This window comes from Corvus cornix, chromosome 8, assembly GCF_000738735.6.
Source record: "Corvus cornix cornix isolate S_Up_H32 chromosome 8, ASM73873v5, whole genome shotgun sequence".
NCBI classification, from domain to species: domain Eukaryota; kingdom Metazoa; phylum Chordata; class Aves; order Passeriformes; family Corvidae; genus Corvus; species Corvus cornix.
This window is the reverse complement of record NC_046338.1, coordinates 19705144-19726196: the sequence shown is the minus strand read 5'-3', so window position 1 is coordinate 19726196 and position 21053 is coordinate 19705144. Positions and strand designations below refer to the sequence as shown.

General features: G+C 37.9%; 1 long non-coding RNA gene across 2 annotated transcripts in view; it reads right to left on the bottom strand.

Moving 5' to 3' along the window:
* Window positions 1-20553, bottom strand: part of LOC120410377 — a 97157-nt gene extending 76604 nt beyond the window's left edge. For both annotated transcript variants that reach the window (XR_005602489.1, XR_005602490.1), the window contains exon 1: window positions 20234-20553. This is a non-coding gene — a long non-coding RNA (uncharacterized LOC120410377). The remainder of the gene's footprint in view (window positions 1-20233) is intronic.
* Between the last annotated feature and the right edge of the window lie 500 nt (window positions 20554-21053).

Below are 21053 nucleotides of genomic sequence, written 5' to 3'. Positions count from 1 at the left end.
AATTCGTGGATGACAGTATTTCAGCTGGATGATCATACAGTAGAACAGTTTTTCCTATTCCTCCTAAAGACAACAACAAAAGCATTTCTTTCTTGTCATCACTGTGTCTGAAAAATAGCAGGTCTTTAATCAGGAAGTGGGTATGCTGATGCTATATGAACAGCAAGGCAATAAAAAAGATTAGTTTTCATTCACAGGAATGTTGTTTTTAGAAGTCATTGAAAGATAGTAAGAGTAATGACTAAGAGTAACAAATGGATTAATGTCTTTGTTCCTAATCAATTCATACAAACACACTTTCATTCCTTGAACTCTGTTTGTCAGTCAGCCTTTATGGAGAACCAGTTCATTGATAATTATAAATTTAACCTGACCAAGCACAGCTGGTAACACGGACATCACCAGTTTTTGTATCTTTTTACAAAAGGTTCTTTTTTTCTCAGTGGCATGGCTTCTTCAGCTTAAAAGAAAGAAGCAGCAGCCACGGAGATACTCTCTTGAGCAAACCTCTTATCAAGTACTTTATTGAACCTAATAGAAATAATAATGCATAGTTTCTCAGACTACAATGGCCCACACAGTTTAAACCTCAGAGTACATGAAGGCATCTCGATAGCTAAGGGTGAGATGCACTATTGTCATAGAGAGATCAAAAACTGCTCTACAGAGATAACATGGGCAGAGGCAGGATATCTGAATTCCTCCTTAAAACCCAGAGCAACAGAGCTGCTTTAGTCTCTTAGATCAATGCCAGAGTTGCTGCATCACATCGCAGGGCCCGTATGGTGTCCCCAGACAGCTCTGCTGGCACTACGTTATTTTCCTTCATATAAAAGCAGTCTTCATCACCAAGCCGTAGTGTCTCTTGCCCCCCATACATCCAGGGAGCATAAAGACTTGTGACCAACCTTCCATCTCAAGGCAAAATCACTCTGTGCACCTATCCTGGTGTTGTGGTGAGCCGTGACCAGCCAAATCAAGAGGACCAAAAGGTCCATTGGTTTGATGCTTCCACAGCCCAAAAGCCTTGAGCATTCAAAAGGCTGTGAAAAATCTATTTTTCCCTGCCTTACCATTGGCCACAGCCCTCCCCTCCCCTTATTTCTCATATGAGATTGTCTTTCCAGAGAGTTCCATGTATTTCGATAGTTAATTGGCCTCCTCCCCGCCTACCCCTTCTCCCATTTGCTGTAATTCCTTCTCCCCGCCTTGGTAAGACCCCCTGGCCGATGTTCCATTGGTTACTGTGTGTTTCCCACGCCCATATTGTGGGGGTGCAAGACCCCCTGCAAGCCACGTTTCTTCAGTGGATTTTTCCTCTCCAGTAAAGCCTCTCCACCCACAAAGAAGTCCCTCCGCTTCTCCTTCACACGCCCTCACCATCGGGGGCAAGGCGGACCCGAGCGGCCGCGCTCGGAGCAGGCAGAGGATTGCCCGGTGCCCGGGACACCGTGCTGGCCGGACAGCACTGCGGCATCCCGGGATAGGAGATAAAGAAATATGGAGAGCAGTCTAAAGGAAAAAAGCTATCATAGAAAATATGTTAAATGCACCGTAAGATCCAAGCGTTTAAAGTTATGTGGTTCTCTATCCTATTTGAAACATTTTAGGAAATGAAAAAGAAAACATGATAGGTCATGGATAGGGCTCAAAAGCCTTCAATTCAGTCCCTCTCCTGTCACTGAATTTCCCTCAGCTTCTTGTTTGATTCAGAATGAATGCATCAGCTTAAACTGGGACTGTTTACACATACGCTAGCAAAGGCATATAAAGTAAGAGCAATGTACAGACAAAAGGGATATCAATGAACAAATCAATTTTCTCTCAAAATACTGCAGTGTCAGCAATGTCCAACAATATTTAATGCTTTGCTTTGTAAAAATGAATTACTACACTGTGTATTGCTAATATGTTTCACGTAATTACTTGAAGTTATCTGAACATCACTCTGCACAATAGACTTCAGAGTAGAGCCCAGTCTGATTCATGTGCAGACATGGGGAATAGAACTAATCCCTTTTGGCAGGCAGTAGGGAGTGGACAGAAAAAGGAAAAAGTGGAATCAATAAAAACAGGACCTTTTCTGTTACAATCATAGTATCTTAGGTAAATTTTAAGCATTTTTTTTCAGGTATATGTTATTTTTCCTTACGTGGAAGATAATGGCCCTGGGTTACGAAAAAAAAAATTGTGTTAATCAAATAGATTGTTTTTCTAAGCACTTGTGTATTGGAAGTGATATAAAAAAAGAGCAAAAAATACATAGAAAAGGGTCTTGTTTTGTCTTTATCCATTAATTCTAATAAATTTCACAGTAATTTTCGTAAATACAGTTACACTGACCAATTTTTTCATGGCACGTTTTCCCTCTAGAAAAATCAGAAATAGAAATCTGAGGTGTTTCAGTAAATTCCCATGATTGTCCACAGCAGGAAGTGAGAAATGGGATTGATCAATGTTTTTAATCAGACCCTGTCATAGTGTATTGTTGCACTTGTTACAACAAATGTTAGGTAACTATGCTACTAAATGAGGCTTTGTCGCAATTTTATCATGTCAGCATTATAGATTAAAGATTATTCTTTTTGATAACATCACAGACACATAAAATGATACTTGTGATACCAAGCACAATCTATTTCACCTCAGAAAACAACCACTGTCCAAAAAGGGACAACTGAAGAGAAACTTGCTTTGACTACTGAGGGATGAGTGAAGCTCAGAGAGGTGTGCAGCTGCTGAAAGTTAATATACTTTATATATTGCAGTTGAATTTCAAGAATAACCTAATTCTTAAATGCACTTATTTATTTCACGTACTTAGGTCAATAAGTAGGAAGTTTAAGCTCAGCATGATTAACAAGAAAAATGAACTGATAAAGTACAATCACAATCCACATTCTCTTACAAACAATAAATATAAAGCTGTTTTCTAGTTTATAATTTATACAAAGAAACACCAAAGATCGGAAGATTCTGCAGAAAATACTTTTTTGAAGACATACAGAATACTAATCATTCCATGGCAGGATGATAATAATAGCACCCATAAAATATTTAAATACACTCGTATCTATTGTAGAATTACACCCATGAATAGGATTGGCATTAAAGTGACAAAGGAAAAGGTAAAACAAAATAATACACACCAAGAATTTGAAATACTGTATTTTCCTAAAACTGCCACACTACGCAGATCACAATAAATAATTTGTTGTTTAAGCTACAAATCTAATGCCTAAATTACCTATAAACCATTAGCCTGAATAATCTCAGGGGAATGTAATTACATATACAAAGTCTTTCATCTCAATTATACTGCATATAAAAACAGTAAGTAGTGAATAACTTTCCATAAACAAAAATCTGCTACCATTAAACAGATCAAGATTTTTTATCACTACACATGGGGCAAAGAAATAATTACAAAATGAAGATTCTTCTCATCTGGATTCAGCAGCACTCAGACTTTGAATGTTTAACTCAATGGGTCTTCACGGGAACCCCAGTGATGGAATCAGAAATGGATCTGAATGTCTCCATAAATCATAAACTGGTCTAGATGTCACTGAAGCAAATTGAAGTAGTTAAGAAACCAACATGTACTTGAGAAGAGGAACCAGCTGTCATCTGGCTTCAGGGCTACACAGGCACACAGCCACTTTCTCCTCACACAGCCCTTGTCCTTACTGACAAACCCATTCCTGATATTAACCACGTTACATCCCACGAGAGCTGTAAAGGAATATTGAGCCACCTTCCTTGCACAGATAATGAAAGTAACTTTTTTCCAGAAAAATCTCATACGTGCTGCAAAGTGAGAGTAAATAAAAATCAGAAGATCATTCCCTTATTAACGGCAAATCAACCTAGTTTTCTAAATAAATATTTTAGTATAAGCAATGCCTAACTCCCTTACAGATAGAAACACTGAGGTCCTCTACATGAATGTGTATTTTCTAGGAGGCTCAGTAAAACTTTGAAACAAGGAGTTAGCATTGCCTTTAAAAAAATATTTAACATGATATACTCTTCCTATTTTTACAGTAAAAAAGCCAAGAATCTTCACCTGCAGATGTTGTAATGCTTTTATTTGTATTAACATGCCCCTGGTGAAGCATAAAAATTTGTAGCCAATAATAAAGAAGGCTTATGTTAATGTTAACATATGAATGATATTAATTAAACAGAGTACGAATGTGCTGCAAGACCTAGTTGCAAGAAAGGATAAGAGTAATCGACATAGTTTCTCTCCATTTCTACTTTTCCTTTGGAAAATAACCTCCCCATTTGCTAACCTGCTCTTCTATTTTATGGTTATGACACTTTCATCCAGCAGCTTTGTTGTGCCTGAAACAAAATTCAATAGAAGACAAAAGGCAGTTATGATATACAAGTCTGCAATATGGATTTCCCTTAACTATAGCTACAGAAAGACAAGAGGTTGACATACAAAGGAAAGATTATGAAATACATTAAAAAATTTTTTTCTCTCCTAATCCCAAAATTATTTTCAGCCTTTTTATTACCTAGCATGCAAGTCTGACTTGATGGAAACTAATGATTCGTGATAAAGCAATGAAGCCCATTTTCAGACTTTGGAAAACTTTAGTGCCAGGTTCTGTTCCCTGAACTCTTTTAAAATCTTCTCTAGTTATATTCTCCCAGTAAAGCTGCACAGTTAGGCCACAATTTCACAAGGTACTGAAGTATGTGTTAAATGCATTTTTCGATCACTGCTTTATACCATACTCAATCACTCTGACTTCAGAGTGACTCACACTGGAATTTTACCACTTTTACTCACAGTTAACTTTCTGAAAGCCTGACTGCGTCTTAAGTTTTCCCTTATTCCTCCAGCATCATCTCAGGCACTCCCTATTTGGTCTCCACACATCAAAGGGATTCTGAATGATAACTGAAGCTTTTGCTCACCAGATACCCAGTACTAAATTCTGCTTCAAAGACAGCCAAAAATACTGCATGCTCAGTAACAATAAAATAATAAAACATCTTTGTTTTCTCCTGTATCTGTTGTCTTATATGAGCACATAAACTATGAATGCTTTTTAAATTTCCAGAAGCATTTGAATACACTTGATTGCTGTTTCCCCAAAGTGTTTTCCTATTTCAGGAAATGTGTCAGACCTTTGGAAGAAAATTCAGTGAAACCCTAGAACTGGACAAAAATAAATTCAATTCTATTCATACATACATTACATTTTAGTAGTTCAACAGCATATTCTACATCTTATATTTATTAAATTATCATCAATTACCTTACTTTCCTTTTTACCTGCATTTTAATGTAGGATTTTTTTTCTCCCCATAACTACAGTTCCAGGCTCCAGCCTGCATTTTTTCAGGTAATGTTTTCTCTTTCACACGCTTTGAAAAAAAAAAAAAACAAAACAAAACCAAAAACCACAAACCCTATTTCTAATGTCTGTGCATTACAACCTCTAGGCAAGAGTATTCTCAAGTTGACATATAAAATTTCTTTGAGTTTTTTTTCAAGAGCTTTGAATGGTTTTTCTGTTACTGTAGCATTAAATCAGTTTAGTGGGAAAAAAAAAAAGTTATTAGCTCAAACAAATAGTATCTCTGTATGATCATTTGCTTCTAGCAATCATTTGTATTCGATTCATTACATGTAAATTGAATTTTGGTACTATACAGAAAGATGTAATGATCAAGAAAAATTGGGGGGAAAAATCAATCTAAAAATTAAATAAAAGGTTTCAGTAGAGAAAAAAGTAACTGTGAAGAAAAGCAGTAAAAAAAGGGGATGCTTAGCACTTCACCTTTAAGAAAAAATGGCATCAGTGACAAAACCCCCACACTGTACTCTAGAAAAGTCATATTACCATTGCTGCGTAGAACAGAGAGAAGCCCACAAAGAGCACTCAAACTGTAAGAGAACACTCTTTCTCTACAAGGTATCATTTACGTACCTGGCCCAAGAGAAGATGCAGGTCTGAATTCTGCACTTATTTCAGAAAGGCAGAATTCATATTTCATTATACTTTCCTATTAACTTGGTTTCTATACCTTATCACATATTAATCACTGCAAGATTAAAGTCAAGTTATCACTACAGTATCAGCTATAAGTAACTAAACAATGAGAAGCCTATCATATGTAATACAGGAGAAACCCTTTTTAATTTACTATTGTCTCCTTGTAGAATGCTTGTATTTTCAGAATTTATTTTAATGAGAAGTTCTTTGAAATAATAGTTTAAAAAGCAATTTTTATTAATTAATATTGTATATTAAAATGAAGTTCTAGGAAATTGAGGACAGAAGCTATAAAAGGTTCAGACTTCAATGAAAAACTCATCCCTACATAATTCTGATTTCCTAAATACAGCTCTATTTGAATTCATTCCATAACTAATTTGCAGGTCAGTCTACCTGTTTCCTGTCACTTTAAAGGCCCACAACTTCACAGCATACAGGAATGAGCCTTTGTTATCTGGTGAACTAATTAGCTATAATTAGTACATTTCCACACTCTACACTCCCGGAATTTAAAAAACAATCCTTGTAGTCCTTTTGTGTAACACAATATTTTCCAAAGAGCAGAGAAGAGGCACAAGAAGATAATTTCAGTTTTGAAGATACTTCTGCAATTTTTGTGACATTTAGGTAAGAGCTGTTTATACATGTGTACATATATATGGAATATAATATAAATAACACTAAAGCAACATGGTTGGTGGGTTTTTTCCTCGAGGGCTCATTCTAGTCACTTGCATTTCTTAAGATGCTACTATTTTTCAGTATCTAGCAGAGGTGGTGACTGTATATTCTGAAAGGTAGATAACTGCCCCAGGTACTGGTGTTTCTGTCTCGGTTTTCCTTGAATATGCTTTCCATTGCTGGCACTTCCAGTAGAACTGTGCACCCACAACATTCCTGCTTGCCACTGTCCTGAGCCATTATAAAGATGGTGTTCTAAATTTGAGTATCAGCACCTGCATCCCCACATAAAGGAGAAACCTGGCTATCACTCTCATGAGCACATCAAAGCTGATCTCTTGCTCCCCCGCTACATCAGCACAGAACAGTAGGAAAGCCCTGAGAGAAACTTGGCAGTGGATACTGTCCCACTTGTCTAAGGTTCAGCAGGCAGAAAGAGCCACAGGCAGTGTAGGGAGCTCAGTGAATTTGTGATGACCATTTCACTTCAGTGCAGATATTTGAAAATTGCAGTAGCCAAAGATTTCTGATGTTTATTTCCATTAACTGTGTATGTGAAAAAACTCTCTGTGATGCTAAGCAAAGCCTCCCTCACCTTCTGAAGGCATCTGGAAGACAAAAGTTCCTACAACCTATTGGTTGTACAGTTGGTTGTAATTTTGTCCCCACCATGACACTGAATTTTAAGTTTCCTTGATCTATGTGTGTCTTTGGCCTACAAGCTTCAAGCACAAAAAAGTACAAGGGTTTTAACTGTCACACTGTTAAATGTATCCTATATATAAAAGCCATTTGCGTCCCATGCTTGGGAAAATAAGGAAGCCTAATAATTTTTCAGATCATATGCCACTGATCAGGCAAATAGTAAAAGAAATTACACATAAAATCTTACATGCCTGGGAAAAAACCAAGAGGATTGGACACTTAAAGGAATCTAGAAATACTAAAATAGATATGTCTCTATCTAGACACTGTATTACAACTTGTATCTAGGGATCTACTTATCACTGAAATAAAGCAACAATACTTCCCAAAACACTGATATAAGAACAAAATCAGTAAAGAGAAATATCCAGTAATTACTACAGAATAATGCCATGGAAAAATCAACAAGGTAGTAATAGGTCCAGGAATATTTATGCATCTATGTGACCAGGTAAATGCCTACCAATACCTTTCAAAATATACATAACTAAAAGTTAGACTTCTGTGAGCAATTTCTTTCTCTGGGGAATGATGACACTGATGAGGAAAAAAAAGCACGCAAATTTTCTATCAAATTATGGAAGAAAAAGAAAATTTAGAAAATAAAATATTTCAGGCTAAAAAATATTTTATTCAAAGTAAGTGCCTTTGTTCAAAATGTGACTTTTATTAATATTTTCCATTGTCACTCAACCTTCATTTCAGCTAAAGCTTTTCATACAATTTAAAAAAATCATACTAATGCATAAAAATGTTACAACTCAAAATTTTATCTGCTCCTACTGAAAACTCAGTAGATGTGAGTGAAAAAATGATTTTTTTAATTTTTCATTGTCATGTGGGATAACTCAAATACTCCCCCACCAAAACTGCATTCAGTTGACCGGCTTTACTGACTTCAAGGACCTTTGGCAAGAGTCTGGGTTGCTCCTGTGCACTGTGTGTCTTGCAGAGTGATATATATGTCCATAAATTTTGAAGTATTGCATAAACATCTATAAATTAAACCTCAGCATGACACTGTATCAGAAATTCAGTGTTTCCTCATTTGTAAACTGAGGTATTGTGTAGGCCTATTCCCTTGATGTCATTGAGATTTCTGTTGCACAAAGAATCACAACTCTAGTCATGTCTCCTCAGCTATGAAAATGAATGGAATTGATCTTGCAATTAGTTCTAAAATGACAAAGGACATGTAAGAAAACTTGGGTGTGGAAAATTGTGCTTAGGCTTCAGCAGTGCAAGTAAATTTAAATGCCTGATGTGCCCAGAGACAGCAGCTGAGCTGCAGGGTAGACACTGGCATGGTAAGGTCGTGCTGGTTTAGGTACAATTCAGTGAATACACGTGAACTTTAGCGTCCCCCTGTCATCTCACTCCTTCTGCATCCCTGGAGTATTGCTTTGTCCCAGTATTTGGGGAAGCTGACCTTAAAAGAAAGTGTGAGTTGAGGCTGTCACGTGGATTAGCCATAGGGGCAGAAATCCTCTTCTGACACATCTGAAAAAAAGCTCTTGCTGCTCCTGCACAACATTTCCTAATGAATGCAGGGCACAGCTCTCCTAGCAGATCACCAGTCTATCTTCACACTAACTTTGACCTCTTTATCAAATCCCCTCTTGTACTTCAGCATGCTCTGTCCCCCACACAGCCCCTCCCATTGCAACATCAAGGTCAATGACTGTCACGGTGTCTGCTTCTTCTTACCCCACCATCCCTCTGATCCTGAAGTCATGCTTAAAATCAAGTTGATGAGATTCTAATCACACTGATAACAAGAAAGGAGAAAGTTACAAAGTCATTCTTTTCATTAAAGGAGCAACAATTAACTACTTTTGCAAATACAAAGGTTTTTCTGTTTACAAAGGAAAAAGCAAAGTACAGTGGTACTTTTTCATTTGTACACTTCTGTTCTACCAAGTCAGCCCATTTGAAGTCACCCAACTTGCCATCCCCTTTCCCATACATAATCAAACAAATTCTTGCTATAATAGTAAATATTGCAAAATAATTTATTCTCAGTTGGTAAATTATAAATTAAGATTCAGCCTAAGGCACATTTCTCATAGCAGAAATGCAGCCTCTGGAAAACAGGGCATTTATAATATCCAGATTCTCAGGTAGAACAACATAAATGATGATGCTATGGTAATTTCAAAAATAAATCTTTTTATTAATTGGATCTTAAAATTTCGAACTCAAGGAAGATGTATGAGTCATATACACATGCTCACAGTATTGAAACACTTCTTATCTGCCATCCTGCCATGCTTCTGACAAATTGCAGAGAGAAAATACTAACTTTCTTTAATCAGATTGAAATTACATAAAAGTAACCCCATGTTACCTGGCTCCTTCCTCCTATCACCATGGTGTATATTACCCTTCCACATTCTCAAGAGAACTGAACTTTCTGTGAAGATTAATGCTACACTCACTTCACTGCACATTAACGTAGAAGACATTATTACTTTGAGCTCCAGGAATTCCCACTGGCAAACAATATTAAATCCATGCATTGTCTCCAGGTATGCTGACATGTTGGCCTTAGACCTGCTGTAAATTCAGCTATGTCTGACACCAGGACTTCAGCCAGAACTTTGATTAAAGTATGCACTCACTTCAAAAAAAAAAAAAAAAAAAAAATTAAGCTTGGAAATACATTCCAATGCAAAACTACAATTGTTTTTTCCCCTGCCATAACATTGTTTTCTGTGGGAACACTTAGAGAAGCTGCCTAATTTCACTTTGAAATAGTAATATTTCTGTAGAATTATAAGACCTTCATATTAATTATATTCTTTAATGTAATGTATTCATCTGTAAAGATGTGTTTTTCAGAGCACTAATATTCTTAAAGATTTACTTCTACTTTTTTAAGGGAAATATCCTTGAAACTGCTCTAAGGAAAAATTATGGGATAAGAAAAACATTTTGTTTATATATTCCCTATGTCTTCTTGCCCAAATAAATAAGGTAATGTTGAGAAATTTCAATGTTCTATGGTGTCACCATTCTCTAGAATTAAGTGAGTATAGTCTGTGCAGAGACTTAACAGGTCCTCTCCATCTGCAGATTTACTTCAGTACTTACAAAAATTAACTTCCCTTTCAAGCCCTACAAGATTTTGGGTTAGGAAAGGAAAATAAGCACAAGTTGATAAGATCTGAAAACTGTACAGATGCTTTCCTTCTTGGATGCATCCCTAACTGGTATTGTAGTAATTACATACACAGATTAAAATCATATGTATCAATTTTGGGGCAGAAGTTAAGAGAACAATGGAGACAGGAGCATGTTCATGAAGACTGCCCATAAATCTTTAAAATTCTTGGAAAGCAGGATCTTACTCAGCAGCCCATCACCCAGCAAAATGTCTGGCATGAAAAATCTGTCTCTCTGGAGTTGAAGGTACATTGATGGTATTAAATCCCACAGCTCTGCATATTCCCACCTTAACACCTGAAGTAGCAAAGCTAGCAATTATGAAACAAGCCAAGGAGAATCTACAATCTAAAGGTCCTTTTTAACTTTACATTTACTATCTGGAGCGAGAGCAAGACTTGAGGTATTTACTGCTTCTGTATGGCTTTAATACGGGCAGCAACAATTTAATGGTAGTAATCTTCTCATCCCATATTATTGATTTCCAGTCTTAGAGTCGAGGTTCTTTTCCTGAGAATTCCCAAGGGAACAGAGGCAGGCAACATGCAAACAGAGGAAAAGGGATGAGATTGATCAAAGTGAGGCAACTGAGCACAGGCACTTACCACATATATCAGGAGCAGCAACTTTTTTTTTTTTTTTAATTTTATATTATTTTAAATATATATCATGAGGGCTTTACTTATCACAACCCCCCTCTTCAAAAATGTGCTTTTATCATACTTTTTATATGGTGAAACTCTTTCTGTTACAGGAAATAAAAGTTCTCTGTAGATAAAAAAGTTGCAGGTAAAGCAGCCCTTTGGGAAAAAATGTCCTGTCAGTCATATGCTTGTCATAGTCATGCCCTCCATCCTGAGAAGGTCTACTTCTTCCAAGTCATGCCAGCTTCAAGCTGCCTGTTTGATGGATGCACTCAACTTGGACTAAAGAAGTCTGATTTGTGAAAGCTGGGTTTGGATCCTAAAGGCTTCTCATAAGATTTTAGGATTCTAAACTAAATGTCAAATGAGAAGTGGGACTTCTTTTGATAATTTTCACATTTTAAGTCAACACAAATGTACTAAAAAACAGCACTATGGAGCAAAAAGCTACTTTTTAATTCTTGCTTCTCATAACAGCTTAGATTTTGCACCCAAAACATAACACAAGAATTCACACTATTTCCCTTGAAATATTTTTTTTTAGATTCTGTTCAACTTTAGAAAGGATGAACTTGAACTTATTCACTTTGTGTCATAACTCTGCACCATGAAATACCATGGTTTTCATTTATAGCCTTCTCCACTAGCTCAAAACTCTAATACTGCCAACATTTCCACAAAGCATCCAGCAGCAAAACATGGCCAGATTCAGAGATGCCTGTCTCTGTCTCTCTGCATGTGATCCAGATATAAAAGCCTAGTGAACATGCATAGCCTAGACCCTGTGCACAGCTTAGGTGTGTTAACATTAATGTCAGTGAAAATGGCACATAGAAGCAGTTTTATATTTAGAATGTATCTGAAACTGAAATTGCACCTTGAGCTGAAAAATCATTTTTCCATCATTAGACTCCAATTCAGAAAGATACTGAAAGATGAAGGTAATTTTCCATGTTAAAAACTCACTTTCAAATAGTTGGCTTTTCAAGTTATTAGACAAGATTGCATTCCTTAAAATGAGGCAATGAAACTATTTCTTGTGTCTCCACCTGTCAATATGACACTTATTTGGCTTTCTATAACAATCAACTGTTTACAGGCTGCTTCTCTTACCTCAGTAGTAGCAAACAAAAACAACCATGAATACATATTTTCAAAATTAGACCAGCATCTTCTAAATACTTTAAGGCTGCAGATTTGATTTTAAATGTTATTACTGAATTTCTTGGAATACTTATTTGTATAATTTTTCACAATTCATGTCTGTTGTGCAAGATTCTTCAGAAATTGTTGGTATATAAAAGACCACTTTCTGTTTTTTATAAGGAAAATCCACTGTAAATCCACTTGTAGATCCAGGTTCTATAGATTAGATTCTAAAACTAATCTCATACTCTCTCCCTTGTTGATCTTTATGCATGATCATTTTTGCTTTGATGTTTAAATGGAAAGAAAAAAAACAAATGTGTAAGGTCTAGTGCAATTTACTAACTTTGATGCCTTTGTGAGTCAAAGGCAGTAATTTACTCAACACAGCCATGAGACTTAGGTGACTTCTTTCACCTGATGGAAGAAATCATGAAACTCTCTTCCTTTCTTCAAACCTACATGGGCCTGGGTGCTCATCGTGTGAGGAGGAAAGGTCTGAAAAATACTCTGTTTCTATTTTTTTCATTCTTACCCAACTTTTAAACACTTTTTATGCTGTCCTGATTATATTTTATCAGAGAACTGGACTCCTTGTGAAACAAATACAATGGATAACATGTTTCAGGCATAGCCCTGATGTTTCCTCCAAACTCTGCCATTTCCCAAAAAGTTATTGTACCAGATGGCTAAAATATAGCTACTCCCTTGTCTTTCTTGAATAACTTGCATATCAGAAACAATATTTTGTTAAGTAATGGCTTACATGCCTGGACAAGTCACAGTACTCAGCTAATGCTAATTGCATTTGCAGCTGATTGAGAGCGCCCCATGGCAGTTCTTTCAGATCAGCAGCCAGCCCCAACCTGTCACTCCAGAGCAACATTTGTGTGACTGTGCTCTAATTACTCATCCTCCCTGTTCATATGACCACGGGACTTTATGACTTGCTAATCTATGGAGCTCTGCCAGACACCAGATATTACATCTTCTGTTGCATTTAAGAACAATTTACAGTATTTCCAAAGAAACATTCTGCCAGTTCCCACTGTGGCTACAAATAGCTGCAACAGCTGGCCCCAGAAGATACATTCTTAATGTGCATCTTTTAATGGAAGAGGCTCAGACCTGAATCTCCATAGAAGCTACCCGGTTTAAGGCTCTACCTGGTACAAGGAGAATGCCTGAGAGAATGGCTTGCAGAACAAGAGGCTAAATTAGTCTTGGAGAATTTCTACAAAAGAGAGACAAAGCCCATTTTAATAAAGCAAGACTATCCCTATTCTCTGGATAAACAAACCCCACCTCTTCATGTCACTCACTATGTGAAGATTCTCCCTGGATTTTATTGCTCTTTCCGTCAGTTTCCTGTTGCATAGATGAACGCTGAATTTTCCTTAAAACCAACCCAATGTGGCTATTGATGTAAAAAAGAGCTAATGGTCTATTGTTTCAGGACAAAAGGGAGTGGCCCTCCCAATCTGTTGTTTTGTAGGGAGAGAGCACACACAGACTTTTAGCTGTCTGATCAAAGTGTACCTATTGATTAAATTACAATGGAAATAAAATGTCAGGTCTAGATTTTGGAACTACAGGAAAGTAAATGCCAGCTTATATGCATAGCCTCTTTATGTCTTAAAAATAGCTTTCTCCTTCATGAACAGTGCCATTGATTGATGCTATTCAGGCAAATGTCTAAGAACATTTTGTTCAGCAATTATTGTAGGCTTGAGCACACAGACTATAGAAGAAAAATCTATTTTAAGCCCAAAACTCAGTCTGCCCTTCACTGCAGGCAGGGCTGTGACTAACAAAGATGCTATGCTTATTATCTTTACCAGATGCGGAAGCTCAAAACAAACCATTGAGCTCGTTAAAGACACAAAGCATGGGATAGCATCCAACAGTCATAGCAACAAATTACTGGCTCCAGGCAAACTAGCTAACTACAAATTGAAGTGGGAAAAAGGAGTGAACGTAAGATATACAGTAATTATTCACAGCAAACACAAAAGTCAAACCAACAGCCAAATTCTTGATGGTCTTTGAGCTCTCAAGGAGGAATACACAAAATGCTATCATGTCTTGCTGCCTAATGGATGAAAAACTGATTATTATTAAAAATTAGACAAAAAAACATTCAATAAGAAAGTACTGCAGCCCGGGTCAAAACTTCATATAGGTATAAAACATATTTCTATAAAAGCACTTCCATGACAGTGATGCTATGTACCTCCTTCCCTCAAGCATGTCTGCTGCACTTCTGTGACTTTAGCAGAGTTCTAATTCTTCTGGCCAAAGAACAGTTTCCCTAAAGCCACATAATTTCTTAGAGTGCTATCGCTGTTGGGTAGAAAGAGAGATTTATTCTTCATTTTCAATTGCACAAAATTGTCCTCTTACCATTTTGCTGTCTGCATCTCAATATATCTTGTGTTCTTTTCTTTGTTGTAGATCAATTTCCACTGGAATTACACAATGTAAATTAGAATAAGAAAATGAACAGAGCTCAGGATTTGGGCAAAAAGTTTTATAGGTTTTTTTCAGTTTTGCCTTACTTATAAATCCATTTCTGTTTGTTTCTGCTATTTTTATTTCTCTTTTTGAGTCTTGTATCTCACAAAGGATTCTTTTGGGTTTACTGATACAATACTTTACTCACAATTCTGTGGCATTCTGCAGAAGAAACAGACCTATGTTTTACATGAGGTTGGATTTCTGTCTCTACATTTTTCTCAAAATCCAAAAGTTATAGGTAGGCGTTAGAAGTGTTATCCACCAATCTCAGGCTTTTGGATATACTGAAAAAACAAGCATTTGCTTTAACAACATAATTTTTATGTATTCTAATAAAAGTTAACACCGAGAGGTCAGTGGTACTTTATCACTGAGACCAACAGTTTCATTCAGAAGTAAACTGGTGTTAAAACACACGGGCTATAATCCAGCACCTGCCTTGAAAGGTTTGGATAATCCTTTGAAAGGATTCCTGCAGAAAGCTGGAGTTCAAAAGGGCTCTTATAGTGGTCCCCAGTCCATGCCTAATTGCAATGAGCAGAGCCTGGTCATGAAAAAGCAACGTCTTCCATCCTGAGACAGCCAAAAACATCATGAGAGGCTGTCAGGAGTATGAATATGTTTCAGCAAATCAATGAATAAATGGAAACTTGATTTCAGCATCTTTATCAGACTATGAAATTGTTACCAGTTGTGGCTGAAAATCAAAAACAACTTTGAGAAAGTAAGCAAAAGTCTGCTTACATTTTATGGGTATTTTTTCTTCAGAAGAGCTCTAAACAGACTGGAAATCCTACCAGATTGTTGCTATTCTTGAAAAAACACATTATCACAGCAGTTAAACCTTGGTCCATTTCAGTCAAACAGAAATATTGCGGCCTCTTGCTCTGCACCTGTCGTATTTTTCACCTCCTCTGTTAGACTGCTATAATTCATTGTTACAAGTGTGGAATTAAAGCAACACCTCTGAATCCAATTAGAAAAATGGAATACAGTCAGTCTAAGTTTTAACAAATAAATATAACTGAGTAGAACACACTGGTATTCCATAAGAGCCTACTTTGTCTCTGGATGCATTTTCAGTGTCCATTTATTATATCTAAAAACATCAGCCTACTTTCATCCATAAAGACAAAGTAACTGTGCTGGTCAAAGTGCAAAGTTTCATGTAGACTTCTTGTGAAACGATAAACTATGAAAGGAATAGAATCTTCAGTATGAAAAACCTTCGTGTTAAGCAGTCTGCCAGCAGATACAAAGGGTCATCTTTAAGGCACAATCCAGTATCTGCAGAGGGTGTCAGAAAAAAAGTCATTAGAGAGAAACAGCTAGGTCTAATACAAAGAATATGCTTCTTTCATCTGAGATTTTAAACCTGAGTTATCTTCCTGAATGCACTAAGATTTTAAAAATAGCATTTTAAAGGTAGGTATTCAGAATCTTCAAAAAAAGAAGGTATAGACTAAAATCAATTCTCCATGAAATAATTTCATTTTAAAGTATTCTACAATACTACAAAAGGGTCCAGCAACGTACTGGGTATGACTCATTTTTCATGAAAGTGTCTTAAAAATAAAGCATAGAAGCTTTTTATGAATTATCTCCTTTTGAAAAGACTTGAAAGACCAGACTGCAGATTGTTGACATGAAGATGTCAGATGAAAAGAAAAACTATCCAATCCATTTTATTACAAATTGGGTATATTTTCATTGGACTAGACTATGCACTCTCATGAATCATAATTCTAAGATACCAGGAAAAATCGAGAGTATTAAGACTTATTCAAGGGATATTACTGTTGACCCCTACGACACTTAAAAAATAGGGCATAATTTTAAAATTACTAAGTGAAAGTTATAAAAGATAGTCGTTAGATATTCATTAAACTATGATCATTTACATTTTGATGGTCTATAATAGTTTTAAGATTGTTATGAAAACGTTTTGCATGCCTTTTTACGCTGTAAAGGCTAAAACCCTGCGGAATTATTAGGACTTGACAGCTCTACATAAAGTTGAAATAATGAAGTTTGGCATCTGAGAGCTCCTTAATCCTCTTCCATCAATACTGCTGCAATAATTGCAAATGTCAGGCTAAAATGACTGTGAGCCTCAGACATCTGTCACTTACAATTACACAAAAAACCCTGCTCTGATTATTACAGTGTAAGTTCTATCACAGAATCGCAGTACTGAAAGAATAATTACTACAGCATGTGCAGTTTGTTTCAATATAAAGAAAAAAAAAATTAAAAAACCAAACAAAAAACAACAACAACCAGAAAAAACAGCACACACACAAAAAGCCCACCCACTTGGGGCTTTCAAGGAAGCCCTAGACAACTATCAGAAGAAAATTTTCATCTTCCACAGGATAGGACAAACTGTAGTTTCCAATTCATCCGAGCATATGAAGAATGACATTGATACTGTCACTGAAAATTACAGTCACACGTAACATAAACCAACAGTATTCAGATGTACATCTGCTACCCCTTCAGAGCAGCACCATGTGATAGTTGCAATTTTAATCAATAATTTTTTTTGCCTTGCTCTTCCTTGAGATAATCTACCTTTTCTGACCTGTTGAACTGTCACAGATCACTGTATACTGATGAAATAGTATACTGTAACTTCTTTCCTTTCCACAGACATTCCTCAGCATTTTTGTTCTTCCTTACAGGTTATGGTGACTGCAAGTTGCTGAAGGATTATGCACATTTAGCTCAGTCTGATCACATTGTGATACAAAGATTGCTTAACAAGAATTGCGTAAGTATTTCAGTCAGCTTTGCTGAATCAGGATGATTTCAGTCAGTTCTTTTAACCCTGTTGCCTTATACAGCTTTCACAATATTACCTTCTCAGAGCTAAAAGCTTTTACTACTTTCAGTTGTTTGGTAAATAAATGCGGTTAATTATTTTTTTTGTTCATTCTAGAGTACAAATGTGAGGGCTTGCACTAACTACCCATATATTCAAATTTCTGCTTGGAATTAGTGCTGTTCTTAAATAATTACAGTTGCTGTAGAACCATTAAAAAAACTTTTATCTTACAAAAAGAAAATCCTTTGATTAATTGCCTCTCTATTCTTCCTATGCATTTGGCTATGAAGGTTGAGGCACTGGCATTCTACCAGACTTCTCAATGGATAATTTCCTCTAAACGATGAACTAAAACTATTTTTACTTCTGTATTTTTAGATGCTCTGCCAGTTTGTTTTTCATTATTGGTATGAGGAAGTCATTTATTACATTGTTATGGGATAGTTAGCTTCTTCTCTTTCTCTATGTATGTTCCTCTCAAGATATAGAGATAGATTAGATAGATCGATAGACAGATAGATAGATAGATAGATATCTGTTTACTCATTGAAGTAATTAACCAAACTCATCTCAATATCAGAGCTAGGAAGCTCACCATTACTTGCTCATGCAATTTGAAGTGAAATATTTGAAGGGAAAACCAGTGTTCTAACACCGAGCCTTTAGAGTTGTCAGTCAAATAAGGAAGGAATAACTGTAACAGTCTTTGGAATCTCCCTTAGCAATTTCAGACTATCTTCGTTAACACCTCCACCTACTAACTTTTTTCATACCTGTATTCTAAATATAGAGAAAAATGCTAATAAAGCAAGATGCATCTTACCCTCAGTCATAAGTTAAATGTTATTCCCTAAAATTGTATAACAAGCTGCATTGTCTGTTAACTTCCATACAAGCTAACTCCAGCTTTTCTTCCATATTCCCTCTCATGATTACAAGGATTTCTCTATAAATATTGTAAAGATACTTCCCTCTCCCTGCCCTTTAAATCCTTTATGAAAATTTGGCCTTTCTGGGAAGTCTACAAAATCCTTGATGCTGATATGCCAGGAAGTAATCTGTCTTCCTAACTGGCACTATTTATTGGGTTTTTTTACTCTTCTATTTGTCATACCTACACACCATCTTATGTCTTAGACTTAATTTCTAAGCACCAGGGGCAAGGATCATTTATTAACTCTGTTTCTACAACATCAAGTGCAACAGGGTTATGATTTATGCCAGACCTGACAAATTAAATAAATAGCCTGTCTTTCCCCTGAAAGTCTCAAACACTGGTTTTTGGAACATTTGTAAAACAAGTACTGGAACTCAATAAAATGACTTGGATGGTGAGCACAAGCAATAAATTCTATGGACATTCCTCTCAAACTTAGGAATACTTTTCAACTCTGCTGGTTTTCCTAAAAATTTTCTATTTCAAGAAATCTTTCAACATTTTTCTTCCCAAACACAAAAACCTGAATAAAGTGAACATAAGTTTAGGTGCATTGCCCTGGGGTGACGTTCTGAAGCCGCTTTATTCCTTAACCATCCGCTCAATGCCCAAGGACGCTGTGCCTTTAAGACAGCCCCGGGGGCGGGGCTGGAGCCACAGGCCCGAGGGGGCCCAAGGGCTCCGGGGCAGGGCTCGGCAGGGCGCTGGGAGCGCTGGGCTGTTTTTCTGGGTTTCCTTTGTGCTCCAGCTAGCTGGGAAAAGGTTCTGTTGGGTTTTTTCTTTTTCTTTTTTCCCTTTCCTTCCCCTTGCCTCACTGCCTCTCTGTGGATACAATAATGCTACTAGCAAAGATTTTCTTTATTTTCTAAGTCTGTGAGAGACTTTCTCTCTCTCACAGAGATAGCAGCAGAGTTCTGTAAACAACCAAACACCTGCAACCTTGAAAGGTCTTGTTTATAGTACAGTAGAAAAATATTTTGAACAATGGATGTTTTAGGATTCTAGCCAGTCACCCCTAAGGGGTGGCTGATCCTTTGTCCAATTAGACTATGAAGAAAAAAGTCTATAAAAGAGTTTGTAAAATAATTAAATAAATCGATCTTGGTGCACAATTCCTGCCTGCTGGATCTTCTCCTCCCCCCTACGGCTATGGGACACAATAATATACCCTAGGGCATTTTTTTTTAATATTTGGTGATCCCAACGTGATCTGCACACTGCGAAGTGTCCTGCTGCTGCAAGCCAAGCCAAATTCTTCTAGAGGTGCGCTGTTCCCCTTCCCCACCCCGGGACCCGGAGGTCCGACGGGACTGAGAAAATGGCGAACAGCAGCTCACAAACCGATGCTGTGGTAACGGTCTGGAAAGGTGTTTTCAGTATAATGCACACCTCCATTCCTGAAAACTCACTTCGCGAATTATTAGATTGGGCTACCTTGCAAGGGATTCCTATGGACAGAGACACTGTCCTGGACTTTGGCTTATGGCAGGAGCTTGGCTGTGATGTCCGGCACAAACTCCCATCTGGGGACCCAGCAGCGCTAGAATTATCCCGAACTTGGCGTTCGTTATTTATGCTGCTGACTGACCTTGACTGTGACAGCAGGGCTGGCTCTCCTATTTCGGTGATGAGTGACAGAGGGATGTCTGAACAGGACCCCACTGACCGGACTTCAGGGGTGTGTGGCGCTGGATGCGAAAAAACCCCCCCGGCTTCATGGGCAGAGCCTGCGCTGTCTCAGCCTGCACAGTCACAGGACTCCGCGGCCCCCAGGGACCCCGCGCCGGCAGAGGCGGGGGTGTCAGGGCAGCGGGAAGCCACACAGCCTGCCTTACCGCTTGGCTCGGCAGTGGCCACGACTTATTCAGGGCCGCAAATTAGCGGCTTAGAGAATTAGACCATGGCGGCTCCTAGCCCATCTGCGCATGCATCGGCTGTGCCAGGAACGCCCGGATCTACCTTCTTGGCCAGCGTAGCCCCAGGCGTGACTGCACCGAGACTGCCTGGGTGTGGTCCATTGCCCTCTATGGCGCTGGACTGTTCTGCACAGTTGCAGAACCGAGCCATCGACCTTTTAATAGAGCATCTGCCTTTGCTGACAGAGCTGCTGAACATATCACCGCAGCTGGAGGAACTGCTCAGCTTGCAAAAGCAGCTACTGCAGATGCCAGAGGCACCCTGCCGTGTGGGGTGCGCTGGGCCCGCACCACCCGCACCGCCTGCGCTGCCTGCGGGAGATGTGGCTCCAAACCAGGAAGCAGCACGGCCAGCAGTGAACCCAGAAGTAGCGCTGATGCGGGAACACCCGGAAGCGGCGGCAGCCGTGCCCTGACCGGTGGTGGTGCCAAATGGCGCCGCGGAGCAAGGACCAGCAGCGGTGCCAGGCGCTGGTGCGGTGGAAGAGACGA